General features: G+C 40.6%; 1 protein-coding gene across 22 annotated transcripts in view; it reads right to left on the bottom strand.

The window, feature by feature from the left end:
• The window catches only part of MAGI1 (membrane associated guanylate kinase, WW and PDZ domain containing 1), a 331,966-nt gene that overhangs the window by 169,409 nt on the left and 142,714 nt on the right, over positions 1-19,843 (bottom strand). The gene's annotated exons all lie outside the window — the stretch shown is intronic.

Here is a 19,843-nt window from a genome sequence, read left to right as displayed (position 1 = left end):
CTGGAAAATCTTCTGAGAAATGCAAGCAGCTGATCAAAGCCTGGAGCAGCTGCCACCCAAGGACCAAGAGAAGGATGCTGCAGCTTGTGGCGGACATCAGCCTCCAACATGTCCTGAGGCCACCCAGGGACAGGGCACTGCTTGCCTCTCCCAACACCAGGACTGGGAGACACCAAGAAAAACCAAGCAGGATCCTGGTTCAGAATCATCAGGGACAAGAATCCCCAGGCTGTGCATTCTCCCTGGAGAGCACTGTGGGGACAAGGAGCTGATTCAGGAGATTCAAGGGGAGATGGAAAAGCACTTGTATACAGAACCATTGGGGCTGCAGAATCACAGGATGGTTTGGGTTGGAAGGGACCTTAAAGATCATCTTGATACCACACCCCTGCCCAGGGCAGGGACACCTTCCAGTGGGCCAGGGTGCTCAATGTCCCATCCAACCTGGCCTGAAAAGAAGAGGGAAAAGAAAATCCCTTGGGCTTAACATTAATGGCTGGTGGCTGGGAGACCCAGGAAAGAAGTGGGGGAATATCAAGTATCTTGCTCTTCTCCTTCCCTCTGCCAGGCATCTTATTTATGGCCTCAGCTGAAGCCAAAATGCTGGACTACATGGATCTTGGGCTGAACCACTGCAGCTGTTTTCAGTCTTATAATTTGCATTACGATTTTTTTGATTGTGAATGTGTAATGCAGAGATCATGTCAATACATCTGGACACTGAATGCAGCCTCACAGTTGCAGATTCCTGGCTGGAGCCTCTAGGAATCACTGCAGAGCAAATCAAAAATAATAATACTGCAATGGAGTGCAGTCGGACACTGGGTCTGGGAGGCAGAAGCAGCACCAGGCAAATGGAGAAATAAGAAAGAGTGCAGACTGTGGACAGGATAAAACCACTGCAGCCAGGCAGCATTTTACTAGAAATGTTGGTTTAAAAACAAAACTAAACACAAAAAAGCCCATAGTCTGAAGTACAATGTCAATTTTTTAAAATAATTTTGTGACTTGTATTTAGATCCTCCTGACAGCTTTTTCTTTTAATTAAATCTCTTATTGAAGAAAAGAAGGCACAGGCAGCAGGCCCAGCTATTAACAAAAGGAAATTTTTAAAGATCAAGATGCTCACTGCAGAAATGAAACAACAAAACTGAAATTGTGGGAGATATAATTGGCTCAAAACACTTTCCTGAGCAACACCAGCAACACCTCTCGCTCCCAGAGCGAATTATCAACCCATTTTCTAACAAATGGTCCCCAGCTATTGCACCATAAAATTTGTTTCCCACATAGGAGGCACTTGGAGGGTTTGGTAGACCTGTGGGCTACAGTTTTTCAATATCAGAGCTGACTTCCCAAACTCCAGATGTTTGATTTCACACAATGTTGTTTTACTCCAGAGGGAGACTGGGCACAAAAAAGAGCCTCTGCTGAAAAAATTAAGTAGTTTTTTATCTGTTAACTAAACAGCCCATATATTTCTTTGCACAAGAGAGACTAAGGCAAGGTAGATTTTCATAGCAAAAAAAGGACAAATATGACAAACTGTTTGGGCATAATGCAAGGGCTTATTCCAGGGAAGAAATTAATGCACAGAACTGCATCTATCATATAAGTGAACTTTCTTCCAAAATACTGTGTGATCCCTGATTCAATGATTTATGTAACAATAATGTCTTGAGGTGAACAAGCTCTGCTGAGCAAGGCCTTGTTTGACCACAGAATATATGCAATTTAATGATGATATCCTGCTTTCAGCTTCCCTCTGCGCCCATTCCATCTAGCATCTCAGTCTATTATGGCCCTGCTGGAAAGTTTGGTTATTTGGTTTATGCAGGAGCTGGGATTTCCCAGCTGAGTCACTGAAGCACTAGTTAAAAAGGCACTTGCAAAAAACAGGGGCTGTAGCAACACTTACACTCACATAAGTGTCCCCTCTGGGGGCTCAGAGCAATGCTTATTTCTATTACATTTTTATTTCAGAAGAGAAGCAAGAAGAAGAAGAAAAAAAAAAAAAAAAAGGCAAAAAGAATCCCAGCCCCCAAAAAGCTTCTTGTTCCTAAATTCCAGGAAAGCCTTGACAGAAATGAAGGCTTCTTGCAGCTCTGATGATCTCAGCTCAGCAGTGGCTGAGGCCACAAGCTGTGGGCACAGGCAGGTTCAGGAACTCCCTCCACTGCAGGGCAGAAGAAAATGAGCTAACACAGAAACTAACTCTATGTGGGAAGCTGCCAAAGCGATCCAGCACGGAACACGTTGGATTTTTTACCATTTCAAATGCTTCTCTCTGCTCTGATCTCTTACAAAAATCTCCCCTGAGTTGACAGTGGCTTTGTTTAGTAGGTTTCAGTGCTGCACACAAGTTTATAAACTCTGCTGTGCCCTCAGTCCAAAATGTATGCACCCATAATCCCTGAGAACCTGAAAAATATGCCAGTGACATTTCAGCAACCTCCTCTGTGCAAATCTTAGCAGCAAAATTCATTCTGTTCCTTGGGGGCATCGCTGCCTTGTGCAAACTCCCTCTGAAATCAAACCTTACCTTTGATGGCTTCTGTCCATGCACCAGCCACTACCAGACCAAAAGATGGGCAGGTGCCCAGAACCACCTCATTTTATGCAAAAATCCTCCCCTTTCTAAAATTTAAACGCATGTCATTGTACTCAAGAAAATATTTCCTTTAGAGAAGAGCTGTGTCAACCAGAAGTATATATTCGCCTTCAAAACACTCCCCTGCTCTCATGGAGACCTGATTTTACATTTACTCTTTCGAGATTCTTTTTCTTCTCTGCTAAAAGGATGTAAAAAGATCCAACAGTGATAATAGCAGAGGGACAGGAGATGCAACCCAGGAACAGCAGTTTTCAAAGCAGAGGATACAGGTCTGAAACCCAGTGCTCCATTCTTCCTTTGTGATGGTCAGGATATGTTGTAAATTATTTATTTGCACCCAGAAAAAACACCTTGTTATTTCTGTAATGAAAATTAGGCTGATACATGTAGCTTAGATCATCAGACACACATGGAAAAATGAAAAATTCACCAAAATTTATAGTTCACTAGTAAGATGTTAAAAGATCTTTTGTGCTGTTGCAAGAATTTCCCTTTTTTTCTCTGCTGAACAGAATCAATGCCCTTTTTTAATGTGAAGGTACAGTCAGAGAACCAACTTTTCACTGCTTCACTTCTCACAGTACTACTCCAAATCTGAGGTGCTTCCATCTTATTATCTGAATCCTTGGAATGAAACACAGAGCAAAATGGCTGGTTTAATCTATTCTTCTTAATTATTGTACTGTAGAGCATGTTTATCACCCTCCCCAACCATTACATGGTAACATCATTTCAGTAGCCAAAAAAAACCCCAAGGGAGAAACATCTTGCATAGCAAAAACAAAACAAACAAAACAAAAATTTACTGACATATGGTTTTCTGAGAAAGAATGAAGTGTCAGGTTTTTGTAGCTCAATGTGTAACTTAAATGGGTTTGTGATTAATGAAAAATATTGACTCTTTCTAAACACATTGCTTCCAAACCCACAATTCTGTCACACATTTGTCCTCCAACAGTCACCTGAAACAAAGTCCCCAGGGAAGCTTTGCTTTGAACTGTGCTGTGACACTTGGTGCTAAAATTCCCAGCTTCTGCAGGAAGAGAGCTCCATGTGGGATCATCTAACCCTGTGTGAGAACATCACCTCTTGGAGGACTCTCCCAGCAGCAGCACAGACCTGGGGCTGGGAGCCTCCTGCCCCACTGCCCTCCAGTAATGAAAGCAGACTGCAGAAATGACCAAGCACAATCTGAATTTTTTTTTTTCCCCAAGAAAAAGCTGAGTGTGAGCATCGTGGGGCTGCCAGCACCTTCCTGCCAGCTGGTGGAGAGTCCATGCCAGCTCTGTGCAATATGTGTGTGTGCTGAAGATGTATTTTAAACTCGTGCTTTGGAAACTATCATTTGAGAGTTTATGTTTCTATTAATTACTGCAGCTGTTTGATCCCATTTCTGCTCGAGATGGTCCCAGATAATCCTGATCAGCAGCCACACTCTGACAGAGCCTATAGATGCTCGTGCAAAGATGGGTCAGGGTCAGGCCTGGGACACACTGGTCCCTGACCTATATTACACTCCTCTAAGAAGATTACACCAGTATATATTTTTTTGCTTTACCCTTCTTTAGGAAGGCAACCAATTGCTACACTCACAATGACTGATAGCATCTGAACTAGAAAAATCTATTTTCCACGCCTGAATTGCAGCAGAATCCCCCTTCTCCTGTCAGAATCTCTGTTTAAAGGTGTCTTTAGCAGGGGCATTCTCTGTGGTCAGACAAAGATCATTTCAAAACAACAGGGCCATGAAGCAATGAAAGGTTAAAGGCCTCACTAAAGGGATAAAAGTGCAATAGAGTCATCTGGATTAAGACTCTCTCTCACCACCCTGATGTCTACATTGAGAGGGAAGGATTCAATTTTTTAAAGACACAAAGATTGCACATGTTGGATTTGCAGTATAAACCCCTGACTGTAACATAGTGTCTATCATCTGAAGATCTCTATCTGAAGGTATTTAACTAATAAATTATCATGGTTGGCAGGGTTTTATTTCTGTGCTACAAAACATAGAACTGCAAATAAGGGGGGGGGGGGGGGAAACCCTACAAAAACCAGGCCAAACAAAACATCCAAACCCGGCTTGTTTAGAGACATGAGCAGAGAACTTGCAGTTGGTGTTTTCTAGAGCAGCAAGTGGGCTTGCAATGTCAGATGATTGGCACTGCAGGCTGGGGGACTTCACTTGTGCTCCTGCTTTGCCCAGCAGAAGGTACCCAACACAAACTCATCTATAATTACAGCCAAAATAGCTCCCCTTAGCTAGGAAGTGTTTTAACTAAGCTGGTTATAAACCTATTAATCCCTTAAAAACAACAGTCTATTAAAAAAAAAAAGTTAAAATATTAATAATGTAACCCAAGACAACTTTTCAATCTGTTGTTAAATCCTTACTGTAAAGTGGGGCTCCTGGGAAACAGGAGACAGTTCTTAAAACTTTTCCAACAGCAATGCCAGGGCATCACCGCTGTCTCCTACTAATACTTGCCATCAATTTTCCTCAAGTCCTATGGCAAAGGTGGCTCTGATACTCACACATATATCCTGCTAATGCTTGGAGAGATTAATATTCTATTTCTGGGCAAATTAATAGAATAATTTTCATGGTAAAGTCCAGGAGGCAGCAGCCCATCTTAGAAGACTGAGTAGATTTTTATCATTTAACAAGACTGCACTGGTAGCCACATCATCATCAAATATTCCTAATCCCAGGAGTTGTTATGGTAATGAGAATAGTTTGTGCTCTATCGTTTCATCCTGCTCCATCCTTGTCTTCCAGCTGCTGTCCAAAAGTGATTATAAATAATGGGGCTATAAAAGCCATTCAATAATTAGAAGATTCATTGGCCATATGCCAGCAGTGACAAAAGAGAGTGATTTATGTAAGATGAGGCTGTCACATCTGCCAGATCAGAGTTTCATTACGCCTGTGGCTTTAAGGTCACAGTTTAACACTCTTTCAACAGCCATTTGTCAAGGGGGTGCTGGGGAGGAGAGGTGAAATACATCATGGTTTTGTTTGCTTTCTTGTTTTAACTACTAAGTAAATAAGTAAATAAAGTGCAGTACCTACATTTGTTATTTCATGTCTCTTGTGAGGTCAAAGACACAAGAAGACATTCATCATGGCTGGCCAGAGTTCAAATAAGACCATGAAGAGAAAACCCATTTAAAAGCCTTAAGAATTCTTGTGGCTTCTTAAACTCAATACAATCTAAGCATGTTCTGTCTTCCAGCCACCCATGAAATGAAGGTACCTTGTAAACACATAACATGTTGGTAAATTAATTGCTACTACATTTTCCTAACACAAGTAAACTTAAAAACCTTTTATGGTTCAGTGTTCCAAAATGATATTTAAACATTGCCATGGGAGTTCAGATTAACAATTAACATGGCTCAGCAAACACCTAATTTGATCCCAATTCCATTTTCTCATCTTCTTTTCGTCTAAAAAAACAAACAAAAACCACCAATGAAATTTTATTGCTGGGTACCAATTCTAGTACCATAAAGTCCAGATGTTTAAATGCTCCCCATAAATGCTTCAATAACCTCATCTGTTATTGTCAGTGATTGCTCCCATTCCAATGTGGACATTCTCTGGTGGCAAAAAGAACTGCTCTGAGGGTGCAGACTGGATCTTTGCTGGAAATGCTACACCCAGGACCAACCAATATATAACTTTAATTTGTACCAGCCTCCTAAAACCAGATTGCAGTCAGATGAACTGCTCAGATCAGAGCCCAGATGCTGCCAGATTATTCTAACAACTCCACACCACAACAAAAGCAAAATGACTGCTCACCCTTTGCCTACCTCCTGAAGTAGAACATAAAATACATCCCAATTTTTATGCTTTAAAAACTTCCCTGAACAACAAAGTCTCATCCATTGCAAAAGACTTCCAGTGGAAGGAAATGATGATAAGCTGGAGGGTTATGGCATAAGGAATTGCACAAAGTTCCAGGATGAGCTACCTGCCCAGCAATAAAACCCCACTTGGATGGAGCAGCCTGGCTGCTGAATCAGCACTGAGCACTTCAGTGCAGCCAGTAATTCCTGTCTGAAGAATGAATAACTCGCTTTATTACTGAGAGAACTTCTTAAAATGTTATTTTAGGTGTAAGCTGTGAACCTGAAGGAGATGTATTCACACTCAGAACTTTCAGGTCATGTCCAGAATCAGGAGCAGGCAAGAGCCTTCTTGGCATGGCACCTTTGGTATCATTCTCAATCTGCATGGGTGAGTGAACCAGCACTGAGGTGGTAATTCAGCATTTGCTGCTGCAGAAATGCACTTCACAGATCATAAATCCCTGGTAAAACTCTTTTAAGAGCGTGTCACCTCATCTACTGTATTCACAGGGTGCTCCACATTATTTTCTGTGCATTAACAGAGATTCATATTTCTACACTAAATTTAAACAAATAGCCTTTCAGCTGAAAAGGGCCAGAAAACCCCACAAAGCTCAGGCACTGAGATTGAAAAGAAAAAAATGTCATTATTTATACACCAGGCCTGAAAATTCTGAACATTTGTGACAGACACACTTCTGTTGCTCTCAACTGAATTCAGATCAGCAACAATTCCAAATGCAGCAGCAAGCCCGGACTCTCTCCCTTTTTGGCCCCTTCAAGCTTCTGGTGCCCTCAGAGTTTCAGCCCTGAATTTCTTGAGGCTCCTGGAGAAGAAAATTCCTTCACCCTCTGACATCTTTGCAGCCCAGGGCAATCCTGACCTGGGAAACAGCCACAACTACATTCCAGGAATGGCCTGCTCTGCCATGGAAAGACAAATCAGATTTTTCTACCTCAAGAAGGATCTGTTTTATTATTTTTTCCTTCAAAATACTGAGGTTTAAGTTCCGCTCCTCTTCTTAAATCCTCTGATATCATTTTTGTCCATATAGAGCCCGTAGCATGATAAATAATGATATTGATAAATATGAATATAAATAGCTATTGATAGATATGATAAATAACAGTAGATAAATGATGACATTTCTCCAGAGAAAGCGGAACCATACCTGCCCCAGGTAAACCTAAGGAGCAGAAAATCTGATCCACCTGAGGCAAAAATACAATAGAACATGGTACTCAGGCAACAAGAGCATGCAATGAATATAAGAGGGAAAGGCAAGGGCAGCATTATTGATGGCTGTTGGCCTTGGATACCTCTAAAACACATTTGAACTGGCCAGGCACAAAACATGAAACACAATTTGCCTCATCCAAATGGATGCTGGCAGATGTGGAGCCTGCCCCTGTGCTTTGTAGCCATAGTTAATCATGAACCCAACTAACCAAAAGCTGGAGATCAACCACTCCTACTCTGTTATTGACTCACAGGAGACCTCTTTCCTTCCCCTATGCCATTTTCAAGAAATGCTACAAGCTCCCTGCTCTTGCTTGTGCTTTTTGTTTTCCTTGTTCACTTTTAAGAACCCACAGACAAGGAAATGGAGACTGTCAGGTGGTCTCTGGGAATGACAGTAGAGAAGCAAGAGAGAAGGAACCCACTGGGAGGAGAAATGCAGAATATCTTACTACTGAAATCTCAAAGATAAAACTATAGAACTGATTAACAGACACACACACAAAGTAAGTTGTGTTTTCACAACAAAGCTCAGGAGGTGTGTGGACAAAGAACAAAGCGATGCAGTATCCTCTGGTCCTGTTTCCAATGAAGTTTGGATTAGTGTCATGCTAAATACTTTATCCAGTTCTGTGGCCAGATCAGTTAAGTGGCTGACAATCAAGCTGTAACATTAAAGCTATGTCCATAAATGCCTCTGCTTGGCAGTGACCTCACACCAAGTGCCCAAAGCAAAGGCTCAGCTCTGCAAAGGCAGAGCCAGAGGTGAATGCAGAGGCTGCTCTGAGCAGGGCATTGTGCCTTGCACACAAAGGCCCTGCTGTGCTGGGGCACCCTGCACTCTGTGCTGCAGCAAGGAGCAGCACGAAGCCATCCACAGGGGCAAGAAACGCTGATGTTGCCACGTAGGCTTTATAAAAAAATAAAACACAACAAAAAAAAAAGTTGTACGAAGAGAAAAGCCCTCCTCCAGAACTGAAGTGAATGCAGAATGAAGTCACTGTGAGAGTGCCACAGGATACAGCCTTTGAAGGATTCAGTGGAGTCTGCTCTGAGCATTTCCATCAATGAGCACAGACTGAAGCTACGTGAGCAGCCCAGAAAAGGCTTCCCAGGAAAGCACAGCCTGCCTGGGAGCCACACAACAGGCCTGTCACCACACACTGGCCCCTGTCACCACACAACAGCCCTTGTCACCCCACAACAACCCTTGTCACCCCACACTGGCCCCGGTCACCCCGCAACAGGCCCCGGTCACCACACTGCTCTGGGTGAAGCCACCAGGCTAAGGGAGCATTGCTCCTGTCCCTTCCCTCTGAAGATGCCAGCAAGCTCTGCCTTTTCTGGGATTCAGGGAGCAGCAGAAGCAGGGCAGGGGGTGAAGGAGAAAGTCCAGCTAAAATAATAAAAATGGGGAAAATCAGGATGAAAAGCACTTGCAGAATTCACTCCAAGGAAAAGACCCATTTCTGGAAATGAGATGCACATCTCTCTATGTCTCCTAAAAGGAGTTGCCATATGTTCTAAAAGTAGGATATAATATTTGAGCTGCAAAAGCCAAATCAGCTTGAGGAACAGACGGCATTACAATGCTTTAGCAGAACAAGCCCCCCATAACAATGTGCCAGCAAACTCATTTTCTAGAATGGCACAAGGAAAATATTTGCAAAATCTGAAACCCATTCCCTAAATACAGCATTTGGTTTTTCCAGAATGGGAAAAAAGTGCCACACATATGCCAGAATTGGGGAGTTCTAAACAGCTCTTCATATTCTTTGATTTTTTGGCTTGCTTTTCTCTGTAATTTTTGGATGGTGGGGTTTTTTTGGAGCTTTTTTTTTTTAAAATTTGACCTCAAATTTCTTGAGCAGCCATTCTTGTTCTTCCTTGGTTGCTGGAGGGACAAATTCCCACAGCCCAGCCAGGTCACCTCTCAATTTTGATCACAGTGTTAAGAGTTTTTCCCTCTGAGCTCCCAGGCTCCAGGACACACATCAATATTAACAGCCTAATTTCCAGAGGAACTGAATACATAAAATCTAATGCTGGCAACCTGTGATTGTCAGGCTATAAACACACACTAAATCAAGATATTGTCAGAACACTAGAATTTTCAGGCTGTTTTTCAAATTCTTTTTTTTTCCTCTCACAAGTATCTCTATCACAAACAAAATTTTGGCCTCCTTGGAAGAAAGCAGCTGAAAATCATGTGTCCACAGGAACAAAATCTGTCCAACGCATGTTCCAGCTGCTTTTGCCCCTTCTCCAGTGTGGTTGGATGATACACACTCAGATGCAGCAGTGTCTGACCAAAGAAAAATAAATCATTTTTTTCATTTGCAATATAACTATTTACAGAGTGCTACAGGTTAATTTTCCAACTTGCCCAAGAAATTTCCCAGAACCAAAATTTGCCATGAAACAAATAAAACCAGAAACAAGATTTGCTGTGGTCTCACCTTAGCAAGTAAAGGTCCTGCTCTTTCTACATTATTTTCAGAGAGCACAACTCAGCTTAACCTCTGATGGACCTTTTTTTTTTTTCTTCTTTAAATATAATTACACATTTATGTACGTATAGAATAGATGCCAAACCACTAACATACAGTACAGAAAGGAAGCACACAGGCAACAATGCTGTGTGCTTTACAAAATCAGGCTCTCAAACCTGAATATAATTATGAACTAAATCTGTTGGGAAAAAAACATTTAAATGGAAAAACGTGTATAACAGTTGGGAGCTGTTGAAGCCCATTTTACAAGAGGCCCAAAAAGCCACAAAAATTGAGTAAGGAGGTCACACTGGTTTAAAAACAAACCTGACTTATAGGGAAAGTGACTGCAGCTTTTTTCAGTTTTGTGTTGTAGACAAAAGGAAAACAAGATCTAAGCAACTGAACTAGCGCTGCTTAATTATTTTAACTGCAAACATTTTTGTTTTATTTTTATTGTACCATTGGAAGTGTTTTCTGAGGGTTGCAGGATATTCTCCATCCCTGGAAAATGTTACATCAACATTGAATGTTCTTGAAAAATCAAGATTAAAGAGAAATTGATTCAAGATAGTTCTCTAATGTCCTGAGCTATTACTTGGAAATGTGATTTACCAAGAGTGGGTTGAATAAGCAGGTAAAGGATCTGGAAGAATGGGGGATCCAACAGCAATTTAGAAGAGAAAAATGAGGCAATAAGCTGAATCTTCTGAATTGCTCAGGGGACCAAGAGCCTGGGCAAGTTGAGAAACCCTTCCTGGTAAAAGAGAAGTGCTAACAGGGCTACTGTGCTGTGAAAGCAATTCAATACACAGCATTGTGGGCCTCCCTTTTGTGCAGGAAATGGAACTGAAATTCGAAAATCAGATTTTACAGCACTGACAGAATGAAGGAGTTGGATGGAACAAGCAAGAACCACGGCAGTCAGTGATGGGCTTTAATAAAGTACCACTACATCTTATTGGCAAAACTCAAAAGTAAAAGAGAGGAGTGAAACAGGGGAAGGTTGCTGTTAACTATTGTACATAAAGTCATGTGAAGCAAAAAATCTCTGATTCTTGGGACTGTATCACACAGAGCAAATCTTCTCCTCTGTAACCTTCAGGTTACATTCTGGTCAAAGGCAACAGCTAAAATACTGAAAACCTCACATTTAAAATGAAAAACCAAATAACCTGTACAGTGTAGATCTCTAACATAAATATAATCCTTCACATAAAGCAAGTTTGGCAATAAAAAAATTAAAAGGCACATGAAAAACCTTACTAGGGTCTGTAACAAACATATTTGCCCTGGTCACAAGGTCTTTTTCTCTTAATGAGTTTAGGAGTGCCTGTCTCATGTTTCTGTCACCCCAAGAAACAAATATGAATATTACAGATGGTAAAACCCACATTTTCTCGAGCAGGAAATAAATGTTTATAGGCAGCATACAGCAAAATGTATATTTCCAGAGACAATAGTTACAAGATTTAGACTTATTAGTGCAGGAATTTTAATGGAAAACATGTTTTTGGGGATAAGAATTTTAATTACAAAGAAACCACATACAACTTGCTCCTTTAGATATAAAGCAGAGCAGTTCTGCAGCAGAATAAAAAGGGTCTCTTTTGATGAAAACAGAATATTGGAATAAAGACAGAAACACTCAGCTCATGTGTATGGTTAGACATTTCCCTGGTAATGCTTTTGATCCCAAAATGGCATTTGTCAGGATGGAGACATTCCTCAGGAATGTGACATTTCTGCAGGACTCAGACCCAGCTCTGATGGTGCCTGCTCAGATCCTTCCCCTGCCAGGCTGCCCTGACCCCAGCACAGCTCCTAAGGCTCCAGGCTCAGTCAGCCCAGCCCTTCTGCCCATATCCTTCTTTTCTTTGCCCCTCTTACACACTTCAGACAATGCACACTGCAGGGATAAAAACTAGCACACTCATGTAAAACAGGCAGCTTATGAAGGCTACCAACACCCAGGGCTGATCTTCCCACTGCCAACAAAAATTAACCAAAGTACCAGACCAGTTCTGAAGATACAAAAATGGCACCTCCAGAATGGAGTTTCACAGATTCTGGTTTGGTAGAAATGGAAATACAGGCTTTTTTGGGAAGACAAGATACTGCAGGCATCTTGCACTAAAAACAATTAACTGGAAAATACAAGACCAGAAGAGGGCAAAATAAGAGTTTCTCAGAATTCCAAGTGGAAAGAAATACTGGTTTCATTCCCATGACATTACTCCACAATGAACACCTTTTGTGAAAGACTAACAGGAAATGCAGAAATTAAATGCTTAATCAGGCTTTGCTGCTGGCTTTGGCATCATGGGATTCTTGTAATTTTACAAGACAAGTAGACCTGACCATGGTTTATGCCCATTTTTACCAGTAACTTCTATCTCTTCAGACTCACATGGCTTAACCAATTTGCAATTCTGCCAGAAATCTGCATGCTCAAGCAGTAGCTTTACTGTCACTACCATTAAAACCAACAGCCACTTCATTTTTTATTATTTTGATAAGCCTTCTGATGATCCAGCTAAAGACTACAAGAGAGGCAATAGAAAACAATAAGAATCAGAGTTAATTGTCTAAATACCAATTATTCCTCCTTAAGTTTTTATTCTTTAATTTTGGAGAGCTCTTCTTGTACCTTCTTGTTGGTTTGCAAATAAACATTTTTCATCCTCATTTAATCAAATGTATTTGGATGGAGATCCTTAACACTGACTCTGAAATGGAAAGCTCTCATCAGCTTAACCCTGAATTAATTTTATGCTTCTCTCATTTTTTGGGAGTGCATAGCCAAAGCTCTGGAAGTTCTGCAAAGCTGAGAGAGGTTTTAAGCAACACAGGTACACTGAAGCCTCCTATACTCCCTCTGCTACTGGAGGGGAAAAACAAGTTTAGAAGTCTAAATTGATCCAGCAAAAGATGCAACGGAGCACAGGATCGGCTTTGCATTTCTGCTGAGTGAATGTCACTGGTTTCTGCTTTTATGCTACTCTGGGACTGCAGAAAGCTCTGCCTCCGGTCTTTAAATCATCAGGATTTTTTCCTGCTGGCTTAAAAAGGACTTTTGGTCAGAACCTTCAAAGCTTGGCATGAAAAGGTGTCAGACAAACAGCATGCAAAAGGAATGGCTATTTATCAAAGGAGCAATCCAGAATAATGCACTGTCCCTGCCTGAACACAGTCCCACTGCCCCACTTTTAGATTCTGAACCAGGGCAGATGAACAAAGGAGCAGCTTTGGAAGGCAGGTTGTTTTTTAAATATTTTAAATAAAGAACAGAGCATCATGCACAAAGGCATCCAGGAGCCACAGATAAACAGCTCACAGAGGGGACTCAGAATACAAAGTCTGTTTCAGACAGGAGCTGCACTGCTGTCCCCAGCTTTGGGCTACTCACACCCCTCTGCTAATAAACCCCATGGGGAAACCTTCAGATTCCTAAAGATAAATTCTGCTGCTGTTTCTGAGTGAGGCTGGCCAGGCTGGTCAACCCACCACCTCTGACAGGTGTTTTTTCACACTTCTGTCCTTGCTTTTTTTAAAAATTGCTTGCCTAAATATTAATTCATTGGTCTAATTCTACATTTATTTGAGTTTGGTCTTCCTTTTAAGTAACAGTCTGTTTGATAGTTAAGCTTTTAAAAAAAATTTAAGGAGTGTGACCCTTTCATGGTTTGATTCTCTCCTGGTCCTGCCTTGGCACCTCTGCTCAGAGCCAGAAATTCCAAACAAGGTACATCCACAGCTGCTGCAGAAACACCATGTACACATCACCCTGCCAGCACAGAAATGGCAGATGCATCTACACAGGCTGACAATTGATTTACTCATCATTTGAAACCCTTTGCAAAGGAACTAGACTTCCTAGCAATCAATGAGAAAATAACCTTGTTAGCAAAAAAGCCAATGTTCTTTTAAATTAATCAGTTCTTTTTCATCCAAACAGTACAGATAATGAGAGAGATGATGACATTTTACATGACCTATAAAAAGCGGAGTTTCTATTTTAGGCTCTCCTTCGCAAGGGTGCCAGGATGATTATGTTTTGTTTACTGGACAAAATAATCTCTTATTTGTTAAGGCTTGAACGCAATTTTATACAGCACAAAATTTTATCTTCTATTGTCTTAATTATCATCTGGAGGGTTGAAGCATGAAAATGATGGCAGAGGAAAAAATTAATATTAATGTGTTCTAGCTGCAATTTAAAGAGAAAGGACTTGGAGCTTGCTTTTGCTCATGAGCTTAACATGCTGCATCAGACTAGTGAATTATATCCCATTTAGCTGCTATTGTTTCTCCAAGCAGCATGAAGAAAACAGACACCAACCTTTTGTAGACAGTCCCAGTGTTCAAACACACAACCTTTTCCTCTAATTTCCTTTTACATCACTTGGTAAAAAGTGTGAAAATGTTTCCTGCTTAGGATGGTGTGCAAGACTACATTATTGTTTTTTGAAGTTCTTTGTATGACACCTCTGTCACCTACAGCATGTTCTCATGCCAGTGTGAAAGCACAGGCAGCAGGAGCCTTTTCTCTCATTTCCCTCATTTGCACCCTAATAGCCAGAGAATTCAGGGTCTGGGGGAAAGGTGCATTTATCCCAGGAGGAGATGGCAAAACCCGAGAGAGTCTTGGATGATGAGCAGTGACCCCAGTGGGTTTTCTACCTTCCTAGCTGGAAATCAAAGGGGAGCTTAGTGTGTGCTGATTTTAAATTAAAACAAACGAGATGCATGGTCTGACCACTTCCAAAAGTGCCAGCAGAGATTGGCAAAGACAGCACTTAGATGCAATGAGACATGGTTTAATTCTTTTGCAGTTTCATCCTGCTGTTCCAGTCCTGACCTCTCCAGGTCTGAAAAAGAAAGGGAGGAACTCAAAGGTTTAGTTTCTCTTTTTTTTGGACAAGAAAAGGAACTGGATTGAACTTTGTTTCAGGGACTGCATACACACTGTTAGACATTTTTTTTAAAAAATCAAAAATCAAGCAAGAAAAGTATCAATTAAAAAGAAGACTGGTTTCTAAATTTGAACTGATATGACAGTCAAGATATACTGGTAAAAAAAATCTCTACTTTAGGGAGATAAACTTAAGTTACCTGAAAACATAGAAACAAAGAGTTTGCATGGCTTATCAATATAATTAATATTAAATGAAGTTTTAATGCAAAATGAAATGTGTCACTGTGGCATCCTGCACCACTGAGAAAGTGAAGGAAATGCCCAGGTCTGACTCATCCCATGGGCTCCAGGACCAGCTGCAAACACAGCAACAATGATACCAAAGATCTTTTTCCCCCTCTGCTGTTTTATCCCATGACTATTTTAACACCAAGGTTGGCTACATCTAAACATCTATATTATAGTTTTTCCCCCGTGGAGTTCTTTTTGTTTATTTGTTTGCTTGTTTGTACTACTTTGCAAAATCCCAAAATGCATAATTCTGCTTTAGCAGCTCCAAGTTCAATCAAGTGGATTATCTTCATGCCCACCTAAACTGTGCTCAGAATATGGAAACATTGATCATCCACTGTGTAGAATTACAGAGATTAGAAAGGTAAGAAGTGGGGTTTAAAGGTATTAAAAGTTTGAGGAAACTACTCCAATAAAGCACAGAAGAGTGTGAATTAGGTGCTAATCACCACCACCACTCCACTCGAACCCAACAGAGGGAAGTGGATGGATCTGAGGCTCCCCACAGCTCCAGTTTGTGGGTCTGGGAAGGCAGAGGTTGTTGGGGGTTTGCATCAGTCTGCCCCAGGTGTGGTGACCCCATGGCTTCACCCAGGGCAGCAGAGCCCTGAGCCTTTCCTTCCATGGCCAGCAATTCTGGCAAACTCCACCCTGTCCTTCTGCCCATCCCACCCAAGCTTCAAACACTCCAGTCACCATCACCCATGCAAGAGCTCATACACAAAAGTCCTCCTACTGTAGCCATGAGATTTTCTGAAAAGTCCTTTCCTTAGGATTTTTTTCTCCCGAGATGCTGAGAGGCCTCAGGAACAAAAAGCAAACAATGGTTATCTGCTGCTGTGGAATGCAACAGGTGCATCTGGGGTTGGTCTCATGTGGTTGTTTGTAATTAATGGCCAATCACAGTTGCTTTTGTTCTTCTTCTTCTTCCTTTTTCTATTCTTAGCCAGCCTTCTGATGAAATCCTTCCTTCTATTATTTTAGTATAGTTTTAATATAATATATATCATAAAACAATAAATCAATCCTTCTGAAACATGGAGTCAGATCCTCATCTCTTCCCTCATCCTAAGACCCCTGTGAACATGGTCACACTCCTACTACATTTCCAAACTATTTAAAGACCCAACAGCATATACAGAAACACAAATATCTTCTGTTTATTGGATAACATAGAGCATCCAAACCTGAGCATCTACAATTAATGATCAACACCTGTACACACATAATATTTCCTATACAGACACTATTTAATCAAAGAATAAGGCCACTCAAAAATATCGAAAAATAAATTAGGAAAGAAAGAAAAAAATAGAAAAAGAAAAAAGAGAATGGAATTAACAGCCAAACAAAACACAGCTAGGAATGCAGCTAAGCTGAGGTAAGCCAAGAGCAAAACATATCTGAGAATTGATCAAATCACACTGCCTAGCAGATTAGTGCCTGGGGAACAGAAGGGCTGAAGAGCACAGACACTCCAGAGTGCCAGCTATAAAGCAGAGTCTAATGAAATGATAAGCTATTTATGCAAAGCATTCATGGCTCTGACAATTCATTTGTACAGAGTGAAAATAGAGTAGAAATTTGTCAAAATGCAAATACAACAGTGACCTATTGGTACAAGGTCAAAAAGTGAAGGGGAGACGCAAGTTCAGGACACCAGGGCTACAATTACTGCAGTGTTCAACATTTCTGTCTTTACATTAAGATTTTTCCATCTAAAGGTAGATCTAAGCAACTCATTAACATGAAGAAAAACGAATAAGACATTACTGAAAAGGAAGCCAGAAATACACATCTTGTAATTTGAATTAAGATCTTCTGCTGGAGAATGTCTTTATCTTTCCAGGCAAAATAGCAAAGCAATTTTGTAGAATTTAATTGAGAAATAAGGCACACAAAAGGGCTGCTTATATGCATACCTCAGTAGGAGATACAGAATAGAAATAAGTCCTCTGAACAAAACTGAGCACTGCACATCAAATAATGTTGCCAAGTGCCACCAAGTGCCACTACTTGCCTATGAAATTTCATGTTTAAAACCATATTTAAGGAAAGTCACATTGCTTCCCCAACAAAAAAAAAGCAGTTACTTTTAAGTTACTATTGCTATGATACACTAGACATAAATATATCCAAGTCAAACCAAAAGGAAACACTTGTATTTTTATTTGAAATTCAGTGATCTGGTTAAGACATTACTATTTTGACCACCAGGTTTAATTTTGAAAGGATTTGAGCAGTTTTACTGTCCAGCAGCCATGAATAATTCTGTGCTTGAGCACTTTTTATAGAAGTACATGAAGCAAAGCACCACTGCAACCTGCAGTGCACCTGTCCCTCACCAGCTTTGTTACAGGGGCAAGTGAATGCAAGCTGAACAAACTGTACACTTCTCACCCCAGATGACTTCTCTCTCTGTCTGCACACACTTTTTTTTTTTCTCAAACATTTCAGTTTGTCATCAAATTTTTGTCATCCTTTTTGGAGAGAAAACAATTGGATTGAGGATTCTTCCTGTGCCCAACTCCATACATGCAATAGGAGCTTTTGAACACTTATGCAGCCCTTCACCAGCCTGTTTCAGTAAGAATTCACTTTTTCCTTCAGCCAGATTGCTTTTAGAAATTTGTTTTTCAATACTGCAAGCACTACAGCCCATACAACAGAAAGAATTGCAATTATCAGCTGATAAAAAGAACTGACCTGGGAGTGTTAAATTCACACATGCAAACATACACCAAATGATTAACTCATTTATTTGGGATCACATTTTGGTCCCTTGCTAAAGAGCACAACTACAGGTGCTCAAGAAGAAGAAACCTGACAGGTTTCAGTTCAATTCCTCCATCAGCTATTCCAGGAATTTATTACTGTCACAGGAGTTGTCTGCATAAGCCAGAGCAGAGTCAGAGCACCAGTGTAAGCTGCCTGCATTAAAGCCAGCAGCCTGCTGTGGTTGTCAGCCCCAGGAAATCATGTGTCTCTGGATGGTGTCTTCCACAACTTTTTCCTCATAATTCCTCACAATGGATTTTCTCCTCTTTTGCATTTTACAGCTTAAAACTCTATAAAGCTTGCCAGCTCCACCTTAGATTTTCCTTGCTGGCAAATCATTAGAAATGACTGAAATAGTTCTGTGCAAATAAACTCAACCTTCAGCTCACATCAAAAGCCATTTTGAGGATTGTGTGCCCGGAAAATTGTACCCAGTGCTTCCCTCTTCCAAGTCCTTCACGTAACCAAAGCTGCAGGCTTGATATTAAGCAAATTCCTGATTTCACAATGGAATCTAAATTAAATATTACAGGAATTTTTTTTTTTTTTTTGCAATTTGACTTCAAATATTCTATGTGTCACAGTGTTAAGGAAGAGCTGAAAATAGAAAAGATGAAAAAAAGCATGGCTTGTCATCACTGCCATAATTTCATTGAGAAAATATTACAGAAATATAAAAGTGAATGGATGTGGTTTTAGGAAGACAAGGTACTTTTTATTCAGTTTAAACAGAGTGGCAAGAAAACTGATGGATAAACTCCTTAACTACACTGAGTTTTGTCAGGGGTCCACACCCTGCTGCTTTTCAGAAAGCTCCTGACTGCCAAGTGAGTGATTGCTATTCTTATGTGTGTCCTTTCACTGGTATGTTCTAAATGCCCATTTCTCCTTGCTAATACATAATATAATGGTCTACAACTCAGAAAAAAGTAATTTGCGCTGTTTAAGTACCCAGTGACAACAGAAGTAAATGACAGAATGTGTGAGAGAGATACAAGAAACATTATGAGGACAGACAATCTTTAAAGCATCCCTTCTTTTCTCCCCCTTTTTTTGTCTAAAAAAGACAAGATATTTTTCAAATGCCCCTAATTATGCTACCCTACTAGTAAATTATTGTGCCACTCTTTTCTTTACCCAGCCCTCCTGCCTGCTCAGATGAGAAGTTCAATGAACTAACAGCTGTCTTCCAACTTCATTCCTGCAGTACCCAAGCACCCTGAGCCTCACAAGATGCCAGTAGAAATATTCACAATAGAAATATACAGATTTTTCATGCTGTACATACACAGTTACACTGTTTTCTTCTTCAGGATAGAAACTTATTTTGGGCATAGATTTGTATCTGGTCTAAGTTTTCCAAAATATATCTTGGAAAGCAATGGGGATCTTGGAAAACCCAAATAATCCCAGCTGTGCATTCTCATGTGATTGTGCACAAGCAGTTTAAGGGTTCCATTAGAGGCCAGTACCAGGCCCACAAAACCCTGTTTGCTGCACAGAACCTAAAATAATCACAAAGAGCAAATGTCAAGAGTTACTGTTATTACCATATGTAAAGTGCAGAACATTTTTTCCCAGAAATTATTTCCCATCAGTTTTGCTATGAAGAGAGCACGATTCAAGGATTACAGCTTTTGTGCTGAATAGCC

The sequence above is a fragment of the Melozone crissalis genome, unplaced genomic scaffold (assembly GCF_028551555.1).
Source record: "Melozone crissalis strain CALT ecotype California unplaced genomic scaffold, PUWL_Pcris_2 ptg000029l_1, whole genome shotgun sequence".
Lineage (NCBI taxonomy): Eukaryota > Metazoa > Chordata > Aves > Passeriformes > Passerellidae > Melozone > Melozone crissalis.
The sequence above is the reverse complement of the archived record's forward strand: the minus strand, read 5'-3'. Positions and strand labels throughout refer to the sequence as shown.